Here is a 15,794-nt window from a genome sequence, read left to right as displayed (position 1 = left end):
ATCTTGTAGTGTGACAGAAATATTAGTTTATTAGTCATCATCATATGTACATCTCCTGAATACTCAAGGTTAACTCTTGGTACTGAACTGTGTCTTCTTGGAAAAGATTCCTAATTTCATTAAGACATTTTTTTCTGAAAACATACAATGGTAAAAGGACAGCCTCTTCAACAAATGGTGTTGGCTCAACTTGCAGTCAGCAGGCAGAAGAATGAAAATAGACCCTTTCTTATCTTCTTGTACAAAGTTCAAGTGCAAATGAATCAAAGATCTCCACATTAAACCATGTACACTGAAACAATGAAAAGAGAAAGTATGGAAAACCTTAGAACACATAGACACAGGGGAAAATTTCCTGAACGGAACACCAGTGGCTTGTGCTCTAAGACCAAGGATGGAGAAATGGGACTTAATGAGATTGCAAAGTCTCTGTAAGGCTAAGGACACAGTCAACAAAACAAAACAGCAGTCAAGAGATTGGAAAAAAGATATTTATTAATCCCACATCTGATAGAGGTCTAATATCCAATATATACAAAGAACTCAAGAAGTTAGACTCCAGAGAACCAAACAATCCTATTTGAAAATGGGGTACAGAGCTAAATAAAGAATTCTCAATTGAGGAATATTGAATGGTTAAGAAGCATCTAAGAAAGTGGCATCCCTAGTCATCAGGGAAATGCAAATCAAAACAACCCTGAGATTCCAATTCATACCAGTCAGAATGGCTAACATCAAAAACTCAGATGAGAGCAGATGCTGTCAAGAATGCGGAGAAACACTCCTTCACTGTTGGTAGGGTTGTAAGCTGGTACAACTCTGGAAGTCAGTCTGGCAGTTTCTCAGAAAATTGGACATAGTCCTACCTGAAGACCCAGTTATTCCACTTCTGGGCATATATCCCAAAGATGTCCCAACATACAATAAGGACACATGTTCCTTCATGTTCATAGCCGTCATATTTATAACAGCCAGAAGCTGGAAAGAACACAGATGCCCTTTAGTAGATGAATGGATACAAAAATGTTGGTATATTTACAAAATAAATTACTACTCAGCTATTAGAAAAAAAATGACTTTATGAGAGGCCAAGAAGTGGAAGCCTCTGTCTGTAGGAAAAAAATAAAACCAAAGCCAAAACAAACAAACAAACAAACAAACAAAACAATGACAGGTGTATAGCACCCACTCAGAATGGGGTACACCTAGGCCTTAAATCATTAATAACTCAAGAGCTAAAAAGAGCCTTTTTTGCAATTTTTGGTATTTAAAAATCATTATGTCTAATCTATATACAACAAGAAAACTTTGACTATTTCCTTGTTACGTTTTGTTTTACATGTACTTTATGCTTATGATAAGTAGTAACATTTCAATGCATACTACCAAACCTTTAAAAAAGCAAGTACTGACAAAAATATATTCATAGAGTTTTATGCCAAAATACTTTTAAAAATCTGTACATGGATCTTTCTCTTTTTAAAATAAAGTTTTACGAAATTTTTTTTTTAAAAATACAAGGTCTTTAGGCATTTGTTTTATGAGGTATTTGTATGCTTGCTGCATAATTTGTATCTATTTGTAATGGTAGATTAATATAATATTTCTGAGTTCCACATAGACGTTCATATACAATGATAAATCTTTTGAGTAAAGGGGTAATGCTGGAAAAAGGAAATTCAATAGGATGCTAGTTCTTTATTAATGAACACATCTTAAAATCCAAAATATTTATAGTAAATCTGAACTACAATAAGCATGTAACATTTTAATGTGTCAAATACCTTTTAACAATATTCTACATTTGTAGTGGAGAATGTTTTCACACATACTTAGGTGCTACATTTGAAGCAAAAGAAAGGGAATCTCTATGTAAAGGTTGATAAACTAATTATGCTATTTTTTAGGAAAGAACTCCTCCTTACTCTCTTGTGCTGAAGCCCTGGTCATACTCTGCTTCTATTTGGAAACTATGACAAGATATCCTGTCCACACTTATAACTGGGTTAGTAGGGCAAAGGAACCTGACCTACAGACACAGAGTATATGATTCATAATGTAAAACACTAATTTCCATGTCTCTGGTTTTTTCAATGGAATATTCATATACAATGATATACTCTAATAATATAATTTAGTGTAGAGCAATAATAATTATTATTATGTTTGTGAATATAGAAAAGTAACATACTGATACTATACCTTCTCCCTAAATATTTCTTCTCAGTGAATACCTCAAAAATAAATGGTTTTCAAGGTGAATTGTTTCAGCATTCATAACTGTTCAAACACTCAGTGAGGATGAAACTGTGCTTACCCAGGTTGTTATTCAACCTACCATTAAAAACATCTATTGTATATGTATGATTTCATTGTTGTCATCAAATATTTAATAATAAACACAATGGTAAATTTTATAGAATAAAGCTAAACCCATTTTCTTTATGGCCCCATCACCTTGTAAGCATAGAGGTAAACCCCAGATCATTTGTATCTTTTAAAACTGAGTAGTATTTAAATTTGTAAAATCACAGCTGTTTTCTCATAAATATATTTATTATATAATTATCAAGAAATTATATATGTATAAATTTGAGAAGATAATTATATTGAAATGTAGGCAGTTACTGAAATTTTTCTGCTTTTAGTGTTAGCAAATAAAAAATTTAATGTCAGAGTTATGATTTCTTTAAACACATGATTGATAAACAATTTTTTAGAATACAAAATTATATGGGAAATATTTTATAATACTTGTTCATAGCAACTATCAGTATATTTTTAAATGAATATTTACACTCTTAAAATTTCCCCTAAAAGCTAAGAGGCTTATTAAATTAACTCCATAATTCATTTAAGATTATTTGCATAAATGTTGCAATGCAGCTTTTCTCCTTGAGCTAAATTCATTTGAAGATAATTGTAGAATAAAATCTTAGAGTCCTATAAGCAATGAAGCCCATAGAGATAATTGCTGTCTTGCTATGTACATAATGAGATTGAAGTCAAAGAGATTATGTGTCATGTGCAAGGTTATACAACTAGTTAGTTAGTAGAACTCAAAGATCCTGACATTCCCTTCATAATACTGTGTTTATGATCTGTTTAATAGCTTCCAGTACAGGAGCAGCAGATGGATTAATCACATAATCACAAGGGTACATTGATCCAACAAGTCAAATATGACAGAGCCACAAAGTTATGTTTTATGAAAGATATAGCTTTATAGTGGTGTAAATAGAAATAGTGAGGAGTTATTTTCCAAATAGTAACCTATAAGAATCAACTATATGAAACAAATATAGAATACCAAAACAATCTCTACATTTAATACAAAAAATTAAATTAAGACCTAAGTTAGAAATAAGTCAAACTGTATTCTCAGCCTAATAAAAATGAATCAGATGTAGATTTCTTAACATCTGCTCAATGTATATAAAATCTATCAGATAAAAAAATAAAACAAGTAGTGGAAAAAGTCTAAATACCATTATTAAAAAAGGCTTTTTCCTTCACATCTTTCATTCAGTGGAGTATAATCAAGCAGAAGATATTTGATTTAAATCAAGACTTTTAGTATACACATTTTAATTCTATAAAATTAACTTTATGTAAAGAGGGAGATCATATACAAAGAAAGCTACAGATATTTATAAAAATTAACTATGCCGGAAAATAGTTTTTAAAATATTAGTTTGAGCTTCTTGGTCTAAAATAATGACATAATCATTGTGAGTTGCTTGTTTGTTTAGGCAGAAAGACTTTAGAATTAAAATACCATGAAAATTACAGATTGATGTTTCTGTATTCAGAGTAAAATACTATGTCAAGATATTAAAGACCAAACAAGAAAAGGCAAAAGAGGAAAAGAGGAAACATGTGGGGAAAAGAGGAGAGTAGATATTCTTTGTGGGCCTAATAAAGTCCAACATATAATATATTGGACTAAGTGAAGTGTAAGTGAATATTGCACCAGGTATAAATGTATCTACAGAGAAAATAGAGTATCAAACATATAAATGAGATGCTGGGCAAGGGAGTAGGTGATATAAATTTCTTTAACTAGCCTACATGGATAACCGGTGACAGATTTACAGAAACACAGCATATTATTCAGAAATTCAAAATTAACCATATGGTACATTTACACAATGGAGTACTATTCAGCTATTAAAAAATAATGACTTCATGAAATTCTTAGGCAAATTGGTGGTACTAGAAAATATCATCTTGAGTATGGTAACTCAGTCAGAAAAGAACAACTATGGCATGTACTCACTGATAAGAGAATATTGGCTCAAATATAATTTGATATCATTATATCAAGATATAATTCTCAGACTTTATGAAGCTCAAGACAAAGGAAGACCAAAACATGTATGCTTCAGGCTTCCTTAAAAGGGTGAACACAATGTTCACTTGAGGTAGAGGTTGGTAGGGACTTGGGAGGAAAAGAAGAAGGGAAGGGAGAAAGTGTGGCAGGATCAGGTGTGAGAGTAGACAGGGAAGATATACAGAGGGTCAGGCATTTGAACAATGTTGCACAGCAATGGGGGATGGGGAACTGAGGATAGCTACCAGGAAGTTCCAGATTCCAGGAAAGCAAGAGTCTCCCAGGATCCAACAGAGATGAAATTAGTTGAAGCTCCCAACAAAGGGGAGGATTAACCTATAGAGAGCATATCCAGATGTTAGCAGAGGCCCCCCTTTGGGAATGGGGCCACCCAGACTTCTCAAAATTTTAACCCAGAATTGTTCCTGACTAAAGTAAATAAGGGGACAAAGAGTGAAGCAGAGATGGAAGAAAGGACCATCCAGAGACTGCACCACCTAGGAATCCATTCCATATGCAGCCATGAAACCCAGTCACTATTGTTGATGCCAAGAAGTGCTTGCCGATAGGATACTGATATGGATGCCTCCTGAGAGGCTCTTCCAGAGCCTTACTGGAACAAATGAGGATGCTTGCAGCTAACTATCAGACTGAGCACGGGGACCCCAATGAAAGAATGAGCTGAATGGAGTTTGCAATCCCATAGGAAGAACAACAGTCTCAACCAAGCAGATTCCCCAGAGCTCCCAGGGACGACTTTAAAACCGAAGAGTACACATGGAGGGACCCATGTCTCCAGTTGCATATGTAGTAGAATATGGCATTGTCTGCCATTAACAGAAGGAGATGCCCTTGATTTTATGAAGGCCTGGTTCCCAAGTGTAGCGAATGCCAGGGCAGTGGGTAGGGAAGCAACCTCATAGAAGCAGGGGGAGGAGGGAAAAGAGAGAGGGTAAACAAGAAAGGGGATAACATTTGAAATGTAAATACATAAACTGTCCCCCCAAAAGATAGGAGTCCTTATAACCTAAAGTGTAATGTAAGTTTAATCTCGGGACTCACTCTTCTGAGTGTTGGAACTAAAGATAGTTCCCACCTTACTGAGGTCCTCCGGTGAGAGCTTAGCAAAGCTATCCATGTGTGACTGAGCCATGACCACGTTATTCCCCTGTGTCATACTCTTTCTTACAAACGTGTTCTCAGCACTGAGCACTATAGAGCTGCCATATGGTTCTGCAACCCCAGCAATCATTCATTAAAAGGAATTGTACTTTTTTATGTTGTATTTTATTTGGTAATTCAATTACTTATGCTCAGTGATTTGCACCGAATGAAGATTTTACAATAAACATTTCAGCTGGATGATAACCGAAGGTCTAGTAAATATCATTATATTTGACTTAAAACTATTTTTAGTAATCTAACTATTTGTACGGTTGACCTTAGCAATGAGTGATACTTCACTAAACTAGAGTTACTGAGAACTTACTTGAGAACTGCCTAAGTATCACTGACAAGTGCATAAGCAATAACATAAACATTATATTTCAATACTCATACTAATATTTCTTATAGGATAACATAATCCACAAGAATTCAAATTCTTAAATAATCTAGAGACACTTTTATAAAACAATCTCAATTTTATGTTGTTTAAAATATATTCAATTATTTTATACTATTATTAAAATAGTTAATCAAGACAAAAACTTATTTTCCTTTCAAAAATATATTAAAATGTTCATACTGAATATAAATGCTGATTATAATATAGTGACCTATTATTAGACTGCTAATAACATTATACTTAGATGTGGTTAATTTTAATTGGATAGAATATATGTTTCTCATTTGTTCTCACTAATTTGAGAACATTAGTCCTGTTACTAAATATTCCCAAAAGAATCAATAATATAAATTTATAAAATAATAACCATTAAAGTACATAAAACAATCTCTTTAAAATGTCTAATATATTCATTGAACATTAGATACAAGTTATAACCTTATTTTCAAATTATGTTGTTTTAAATTATCCTTTAATTCTAAAAGATTATATAAGAAAATTAAAATAGTATGGTTTACTTGAGTAGGTGCCAGTATATATGAAGTCTTCCTTTACTTTGGGGTACATTAGACTGTGAACTATAGGTCTTTAATCTGAAAGTTTATGAAATTACTATAGGGTACGTACCACCCCATCAACCACAATGCCAAAAAAAAAAAATCTTTCTAAGCAGAAAGAAACTCAAAGCTTTAATTTTCAATAAAATTAAGATCGAGACACAAATATTAACTCTCCACATACTTATTTAATTCATCATTTGAAGTCCTGACTAGAGCAATACGACATTTTAAGAAGATAAAGAGACATACACATAGAAAAATAAAACTTCAAAAAGACTTTATTGTAAATGATGTTATTTTTTACATGATGGTAGCTAAAACTCTATGAGAAAACTTGTACATACTGGACACAGTACCCAGATACAAAATTAACACATTATACTCAAAATTAAAAGTTGGTGGTCTTTCTACATTCAAGTCACAAGCAAACTGACAAAAAAACAAAACAAAACAAAACATAAAACCCAGCAAAACAGCACAAAGGTATTCCAGCCAAACAACATGCTTCAGCCAAACAACATGAGATATTTTAAGTCTCTATTCTCATTCTCTCCCTCTCTCCCCTTCCCCTTTCCTTTTCCCTCCTTCCCTCCCTCTCTCATCCCTCTCTCATGTATGTATATTCTCTTTTAACTGTGAGACAGTCACTTTATTGGGCAATTTTTCTGTAGATCAATATAAAGATAGACATTCATAAAATAATATTGTTTAGGTAAATGAATGATTTTAGAGAATTCATGATTTAATTTCTATAGTTTTAGAAAATTAAGATAATTGATATAAAGTTTAAGGCTCCAGATTAAGTTGTAATGGAGCTAGAATCAAAAGTAGAATATGCAGCATGTCTGTAGTAAGGCCTGCATTAGTAGAAAAGGAGTATAGTGAGCTTTGATGCGTGTCAAGCATTTAATTGTCCTTGGAAGAGAAAAATAGGCTTAAAGAAAGCTAATAATTAAAGAAAACCTTCATTCTAGCTTGGGTTTGAGTTCTTAGATCTTGTGATCTAGGTATATGGCCATATCTTTTGGAATGCACCATGAAAAGACGGGGTTATGAACAAAGACTAAATTATTTTGTTAAGAATATAAGAATAGAGAATACATGCTTAGTCAGTTTAGCTTAACAAGACTTAAAAGAGGATAGATTTTAATCTATTACTTAGTAAACACAAAATATTAAGTATACAAAAAAATCTTGGTACTATAAAGTTGCTTGCTTAATCATATTCTAACATATCAAAAGAGGTACTGGTTTGTGGAGAAAAATATAGATATAAAATGTTTAGTTAGGTGTGAGATGTGAGAAGAATATATAATCAATAATACTGTTGTAAGTTACTTTGAGGTAATGATTTTAATCTGTTTTTTAAGAATATGTTTTTGTGGTGATTGTTTTTACACAATATTTAACTTATTTCTATGAGGAAATGTTTTTGTACATAAGGGACTGTGTCTTAAATGTTATAAAAAGACTAAGAGAAAAAGTAAAATTATTGGAGTCAACTCATGGGTGTTTGTTCAATCCACCAAACATGTATATGTATATATGCGTATGTATGTACAGTTGGTTGGATCCAGCTCCTTCATGCTTTGCTCCACAAATACGATATTTATGAAATTGTTGGAACTGGTCTTGCTTTAACTTTGTGTGTGTCTCTGTGTTTGTGTGTGTGTGTGTACACGTATGATTTTCTCACTGTCTTTTCTCTAGTTGCTGACTGCTATCAGCAGCAGATCTCCTAGCTTGCAATCAGAGATAGTGCCCATCAGCACTACCAAGGTTAGTATCCATTGGACGATATCAGCACTGCTCCCAGTTGCCAGCTCGACACTATTTATCCTTTGACACTGCAGGGTAAAAAGGAGGGCCAAGTGCTGATATCAGACAATGAAATCAAATATCAACAATAACTAGAAAATACAACAAAACAAACTGGATATCAAGAAAATGAATACGCAAATAGCTATGAAACCCTTAATAAAATGTTCAATATTCTTAGTGATCAGGGACATAGAATTAAAAACGACTTTAAGATTCCATCTTGTATAAGAAATTATTAATATCCACCAATATTAATAAAAACTGGGAACAAACTTGTTAAAATAAAGAGACAAAGGCACACATTAATTTTTGCTGAGAGTGCAAACTTGTACATTTACTAAAGAAATCAGTGTTGTAGTTCCTCACAAAGCTACTGTGCATTTATGTACAAAAAGATCCATCTATACCACTCTTAGGTACATGCTCAAAGTACTCTATATCTTACTAGAGACAGACTTCCTCATCCATGTTCATTACTATTCATTTTATAATAGTCAGAAATTTCAAAAGAATTTGCCTATAATGTTGGAGACAATGCTTCAGCTAGTCATGACACCAAGTCAAACCAACAAATTGAATGACCTTCATACTGTTGAGTCAACCAACTACCCTATCCCCCCATCAAAAAAAAGTACAGGCTGTTGCTATACAACCTGAAACCATATTGCTGATGAAACCAGTTACTAAGTCCTAAACCATGAAGATGTGATACTAGTGCCAAATAGAAGATTCACCCCTACTGACCAGCATTGTTATACATGAAAGTATTGTGTGTACTAATATAATAGAATAACTATCAATAGGACTTAAATAAAAACCCTGAGGACTATAACACCAGATTTCTTACATATTGGTGCAATATGTCAACTGTGTTACAGGAGTAAGCAACCACTTCATTATTATTATTTAAGACCTATTAGTTTTATTATGTTTAGGTATGGGCCTTGGATTCCTGATCTTTCCAAGACTTTTAAGATGAAGTGGTGTTGGATTTTGTCAAATGCTTTCTAAATATCTAGTGAGATAACCATGTGGTTTTATTCTTTGAGTTGGTTTATATGGTAGATTACATTGATAGATTTCTTTAGAGTAAACCATTCTTGCATCCCAGGGATGAAGCCTACTTGATCATGGTGAATGATTGTTTTGATGTGTTCTTAGATTCAAGGCCCATACCTAAACATAATAAAAGCAATATACAGCAAAACAACAGCCAACATAAAACTAAACGGTGGGAAATTTGAAGCAATCCCACTGAAATCAGGGACTCAACAAGGCTCCCCACACTCCCCCTACCTATTCTACATAGTACTGGAAGTTCTGGCTGGAGCAATTAGACAACAAAAGAAAAACAAAACGATATAAATTGGAAAGGAAGAAGTAAAAATATCACTATTTGCAGATGACATGATAGTGTACTTAAGCGACCCCACAATTTCCACCAGAGAACTCCTACAGCTGATAAACAAGTTCAACAAAGTGGCTGAATACAAAATTAACTCAAACAAATCAGTAGCCTTCCTATATTCAAAGGAAAATTTGTGGAGAGAGATATTAGGGAAAAGATACAATTCACAATAGTCACAAAAACTATGAAATACCTTGGTGTGACTCTAACTAAACAAGAGAAGGAACTGAATGACAAGAACTTAAAACCTCTAAAGAAAGAAATCAAGGAAGATCACAGAAAATGGAAAGATCTCCCATGCTCATGGATTGGAAGGATCAACATTAAAAAATGGCCATCTTACCAAAAGCAATCTACAGATTCAATGCAATCCCCATCAAAATTTCAACCCAGTTCTTCATAGAGTTGGAAAGAGCAATGTTCAATTTCATCTGCAATAAAAAAAAGACCTAGAATAGTGAAATCTACCCTCAACAACAAGAAAACATCTGCAGGAATCATTATTCCTGACCTCAAGCTATATTACAGGGCAATTTTGCTCAAAACTGCATGGTACTGGTACAGAACTGGGCACTTGGATCAATGGAATAGAATAGAAGATCCAGAAATGAGCCCTCATGTAAGTGGTCAACTGATGTTTGACAGAGGAGCTGTAAATATGCAATAAAAAAAGGACAGCCTATTCAACAAATGATGTTTGTCCAACTGCCACTCAACATGCAGAAGAATGAAAATAGACCCTTTCTTATCTCCTTGTACAAAACTCAAGTGTAAGTGGGTCAAAGATCTCCACATTAAACCAGGTACACTGAAACTATTAGATGAGAAAGTAAGGAAAACCTTAGAAGTCATAGGCACAGGAGAAATTTTCCTGAACAGAATACCAATGGCTCGAGCTTTAAGGTCAAAGATTGACAAATGGGACTTAATGAGATTGCACAGTTTCTGTAAAGCTAAACACACTGTCAAGAAAGCAGAAAGGCAGTCAACAGAGTGGGAAAAGATCTTTACCAACACCACATCAAATAGAGGCCTAATATCCAAAGTATACAAAGAACTCAAAAAGCTAGATACCAGAGAATTAAACAACCCTATTAAAAAATGGGTACAGACTTAAACAAAAAGTTCTCAATGGAGGAATATCAAATGGCTGAGAAACATCTAAGGAAGTGCTCAAAATCCTTAGCCATCAGGGAAATGCAAATCAAAACAACCCTGACATTCCACCTCATACCAGTCAGATTGGCCAAGATCCAAAACTCAGATGACAGCAGATGCTGGCGAGGATGTGGAGGAAGAGGAACACTTCTCCACTGCTTGTGAGGTTGTAAACTGATACAACAACTCGGGAGATCAGTCTGCCTGTTCCTCAGAAAAAATGGATATAGTAGTACCTGAAGACCCAGTTATTCCACTTCTGGGCATTTATTACAGTGACGCTCCAACACACAACAAAGATATATGCACCACAATTTTCATAGCAGCTCTATTTATAATAGCCAGAAGCTGGAAAGAACCCAGATGTCCTTCAGTAGATGAATGGATACAAAAATTTTGTTACATTTACACAATGGAGTACTACTCAGCTATCAGAAACAATGACTTAAGGAAATTCTTAAGAAAATGTATGCATCTAGAGAATATCATCCTGAGTGAGATAACCCAGTCACAAAAGAACAGACACAATATGCAGTCACTAATAATGGGATACTAACCGTAGAAAGTTTTCTACACCCCAGAAACAACTCAATGACTGTGTGAAGCTCAACAACAAAAAAGAATATATTTTAGGTAAAATAGAACTGTATCACATCCCCCTTTCCTCCCTACAACCCTTCCTAGTCTTTTTCCTATCCCCTCAAATTAATAGCTTCTTTTCCTATATTATTGTTGCATATATATATATATATATATATATATATATATATATATGTTTATGTACCCACAAATTCTTAATTACAATCTTAAAAAATGTATCCAAAATAAAAAAAAAAAAAACAGTCCTAGTCCATCAGAATAAACTCATATTTGATTTTGTAGCACTCAATTCTAAACATACCTCATCAAGGCTCAGTGACAGATGTAGAAAAAAAGAGCAGAAAGACTGTCAGGGCCACATATGGGAGATAGAACCAGGAAAGAGAATCTCCTACCATGATACAACTGATACTTGTATGAACTCAGAGAGACTGTGATGGCATGTACGAGACCTGCACAAGTTCACACCAACAACGTTTTAGCACTGAGAATGGGAAATAGACTCCATGTGCATTGTGGAAAGAGGAGGATAACTTCAAGAGTAGGTTTCCTCCTTCCATCTGTCTACCCTGGTGATCTGCATCTGGTCCTCAGGCATAAGAACAATGGCCTCTATTCAGTAAGTCATTTGCAGCCCAAAACTGTTGTTTAAGTAAAAAACAATTCATACCTCTGGAAAAGTCTCAACTTACTACTTAATTGACTTAATTTCTTTATCTCTGTATCTAATATTTGTGATGGATGGTATTGATAAGTAAGTTATCTTTTGCCTCGTATTCAGATAATGCTTATTCAGATATTGCTGAACTGAACTATATCCACGATTAAGTATTTTAACTTAATGATTAAAAAACTTTGGATTCATGAGTTGCTAGAATTATCAGAAGTAATAACTATTCTCTATCCAAGCAAATAGAAAAACTAGTTATATTACCAGGTCCTTGCAATGCTCTTAAAATATTTTACCATGCTTAATGTTAAATGGTAATGTAGTAAAATGATGAGTGACAAGTTTCTTATAATTTGTCTTTAACATATCTTAAGGTATGAAAAGTAATACATGTATAATTTCTAATGTAATATAAAAACTGTTTTATTTATACTTTATAATATATTATAAAAGGTAAATGATTGTAACCCCTCCACATACAAAAATACTTAACAGTGTCACATTTAGAAGTATGATGATTTTAAAACCATTTTCTAAAATCCCAGATTTGTGTCTAGATTTTTGCACATGTTTGTGACATAAATGGGGCAACGGACACATCCTAATGCAGACCGTTGCCAGAAGTACAGTATGGGATGAAAGCAAGTAAGTGTTTCTGGGATAATTGAAAACTGTAGGATTCTCACTTATACTTGATACTTGGTTTAGCTTTTTTAATGAGCAAAAATGTAGACAGTCAGAAATGTATATGCATTCCTGTATCTTGAGAAATGTGATCGAGCAACAATGGAAGAGACAGCCTCATAGACCATGCTATCAGAGGTATCTAAAGGTGAAAAGAGTATGCTATGTAGAAGTATAAAGAGAGAGATGAATCAAATGGGTCCTGTGAATTATCTACACCAGAGAAATGAAACAGCTTCTCCATCAGTGAGATTACTGTGTTCTGTTTGTTTTGAACTCAGGGATTGAAAAAGTACTGTGTTATTCAGGTTCAAACCCTCCACTGACCTCTCAGCTTCTACAAGCTGCCGTAACAACTTTAGATCTTTCAGTCAGTGGTTCAAAGATAAAATGTTATGGCTGTACACAGGGTTTGTCCTCTCAGTTGCCAATAGACTGAAGCCAAACTAAGTTCAATTTAATCTTCTTCTGATGTGGTGGGTGATCACTGAGTCTGACTATTTGCTGTACAAAGAAAACTGATCTACCTTTTCTTATAGAGAAAATGTTCTTTAATCATATGTTTCCCATATTACATATATTAGGTATGTTTAAATGAAGTTTCTTATTCCTGTTCAGATAAAGATTACAAGGACACAGTGATGAATATTATTAATGATAACATTTACTGTCATTTTAAATAAGATTACAACCTACATATTTTTTGGCAAAAGTATCAAGTTTACATTTCTGCATAAGTTACATTTCACTAAACATGCTAACTGTACTCTGATTTACACTGGTCAGTGTTACAGAGATCACATATGAAATTTATCATAAGGAATTTCTCTAAAAATAGGGAAAACATTTTTAAGTAAAACTCCAACTTTATTAAACAAAAGAATAATTAGAGTTTTCAAGTTGTCACATCATGGTTATTTTTTAAGTCTTTTGCTCCATGACAGTACTTATCAACACAAGATGTGCATCTAAATTTGTCATGTGTATTTTGTTTAATTTTATATTCATAAATATATTTACATCAATCAGTAGTACATGGTAACACATGGCACATGTGTTGCTTAAGCTGGTAATAACGGGTAACCGCTCTATCATAACTTGCAAGTCCATGTATAAATTTATGCAAAAATGTTGCTTTTATTTTTTACATTACAGGGATCTAATGTCAAATACAGATAGACAAATACTTGTTTTCTATCTCCCAGCCAAAGAAAAAATCTGTGATATAATGTTTTCATTATGTAAGATGTCCTTTTTACATTTTAGTAAGAATGCCATATAGCTCTTTCTGAAACAGAATGTCTGGGATGCTGATGAAGGAAGTTTAATAAGATTGTTGGTTTAAATCAAATTCTACAGTAAGAAGTGGAGAATCTGAGTCTTTACTTAGAAGACTGTGTGAACAGTTATCTGTCAAAACTACAGACCCACAGGAACAAATGTGTGCAGTTCAACAACATTCCTACTGGAAACATGAGCACTCCACATCGGAGTTCCCAGAAGGACTTTTCAAAGCTTCGAAAGGCTGTCTTCTCTGCCTCACTTCTCTCTGGATTTCACCCAGGCTTTATTAATGGTTTGTTTCATGTCATCGTCTCCTTCTTCATAAATTTTCTTTCGAACATTCATTAATTCTTCACTAGAATCTTTCTGGTTGCATTATTTTTCCACTTGAGTTACGTAGTCCCATTGTGTGTTTTCTGCTTTCTTTCTACATAAGATAATAACTGGATCAGTCTTGACTTTTTATGAACTGCTTCCCACAGATACAGGTTTCAAAAGATTGTTCACAGTCATGGAGTAATTCTTGCCATTGAGGTTTTCTACCAGAAGATCAAATGACCTCATTGCGAAGTGTACCTGCACACTCTCAGTGGGAACCTGATGAACTCCAGTCAAGGTAATGTAGATTTTTCACAAACTTATCTGACTGATCCCATCCATAATTACTGATTTTCACAGTGTATCCTGTTGTAAGAGGAGCAACCACAATAGCTGGCTTGTCGTTATTAAGATCTGGATTCTTCTGCGACTTCTGTTGCATCTTGTTCCTTAGCTCTGTCTGAATCTTGGACTTCTCACTTTTCAGAGCGTCACATAGTCTTTTCCTTGTGCACTTTGACCTCCTCTAGGTCTCTGCAACTCCTCCAAAGGGGAAGCCATACTGTGGTGCGTCAGACCGGAGGATGGAGCTGCAGCAGTGCCCCGAAGCAGAAAGGACAAACGGAGAAAAACATTCACGAGCATCACAGTGCCAGCAGCGAGCTACACCAACCTGGCGGGACCCGGAAAAACCACTTTTATTAATAAATAAAATTCAACTTCTAAAACAAATAACTATATATGGGAATACTGCAATATAAAATCTGTCTTAATTTCTTTCTCTTCTTTTGCTTTTGTCACATATAAAAATTGTTATATTTTGTTATATATTTTATCTTATCAAAAATTACAAACCAAAAAGATAACAAAATACATTGGAAATTGTAATGTTATTTAATATACATTAAAATAACCATAAATGTGCAAACATCTTTTTTTAATTCATCTTCATTGCTTTATCACAAATTAATTATACTTTTGCTTGAAACACATATAATGTTTCATGTGGTAGAACCAAGAGTATTCCTGGGGGGGAACATTTTTTGTTGGAAGTCTTCATCCGGTGTCATCTACACTTTGTTGGGATTGTAATCAGTTACGAATGATAAGCACTCTGAAATCTTTCTCAAATATAATCTCTGCTATGTCACAGGATGTGATGAATGGGACCATCAATAAATGACTAAGATTTTGCCTAGGCTGACTGTGTACAAACATTTCTGTTGTTAAATGATTAGTGAGTTAAAGTGTTGTGCTAGGATGTAATAGCACTTGGGTCTCTTTATTACAAGCTCCTGCTAGAGCTCTCTCTCTCTCTCTCTCTCTCTCTCTCTCTCTCTCTCTCTCTCTCTCTCTCTCTCTCTCTCTCTCTCTTTCTCTCTCTCTCTCTA

The 15,794-nt window shown here is 33.9% G+C and overlaps 1 pseudogene across 1 annotated transcript; it reads right to left on the bottom strand.

Moving 5' to 3' along the window:
- Positions 1-14,340: 14,340 nt before the first annotated feature.
- Positions 14,341-14,964, bottom strand: LOC308433201 (calcyclin-binding protein-like; annotated as a pseudogene). The gene has a single exon. The product of its transcript is annotated as a calcyclin-binding protein-like (transcript).
- Positions 14,965-15,794: the final 830 nt, after the last annotated feature.

This window comes from Micromys minutus (genome assembly GCF_963924665.1).
Source record: "Micromys minutus genome assembly, chromosome: 19".
In the NCBI taxonomy this organism is placed as follows: domain Eukaryota; kingdom Metazoa; phylum Chordata; class Mammalia; order Rodentia; family Muridae; genus Micromys; species Micromys minutus.
The sequence above is the reverse complement of the archived record's forward strand: the minus strand, read 5'-3'. Positions and strand labels throughout refer to the sequence as shown.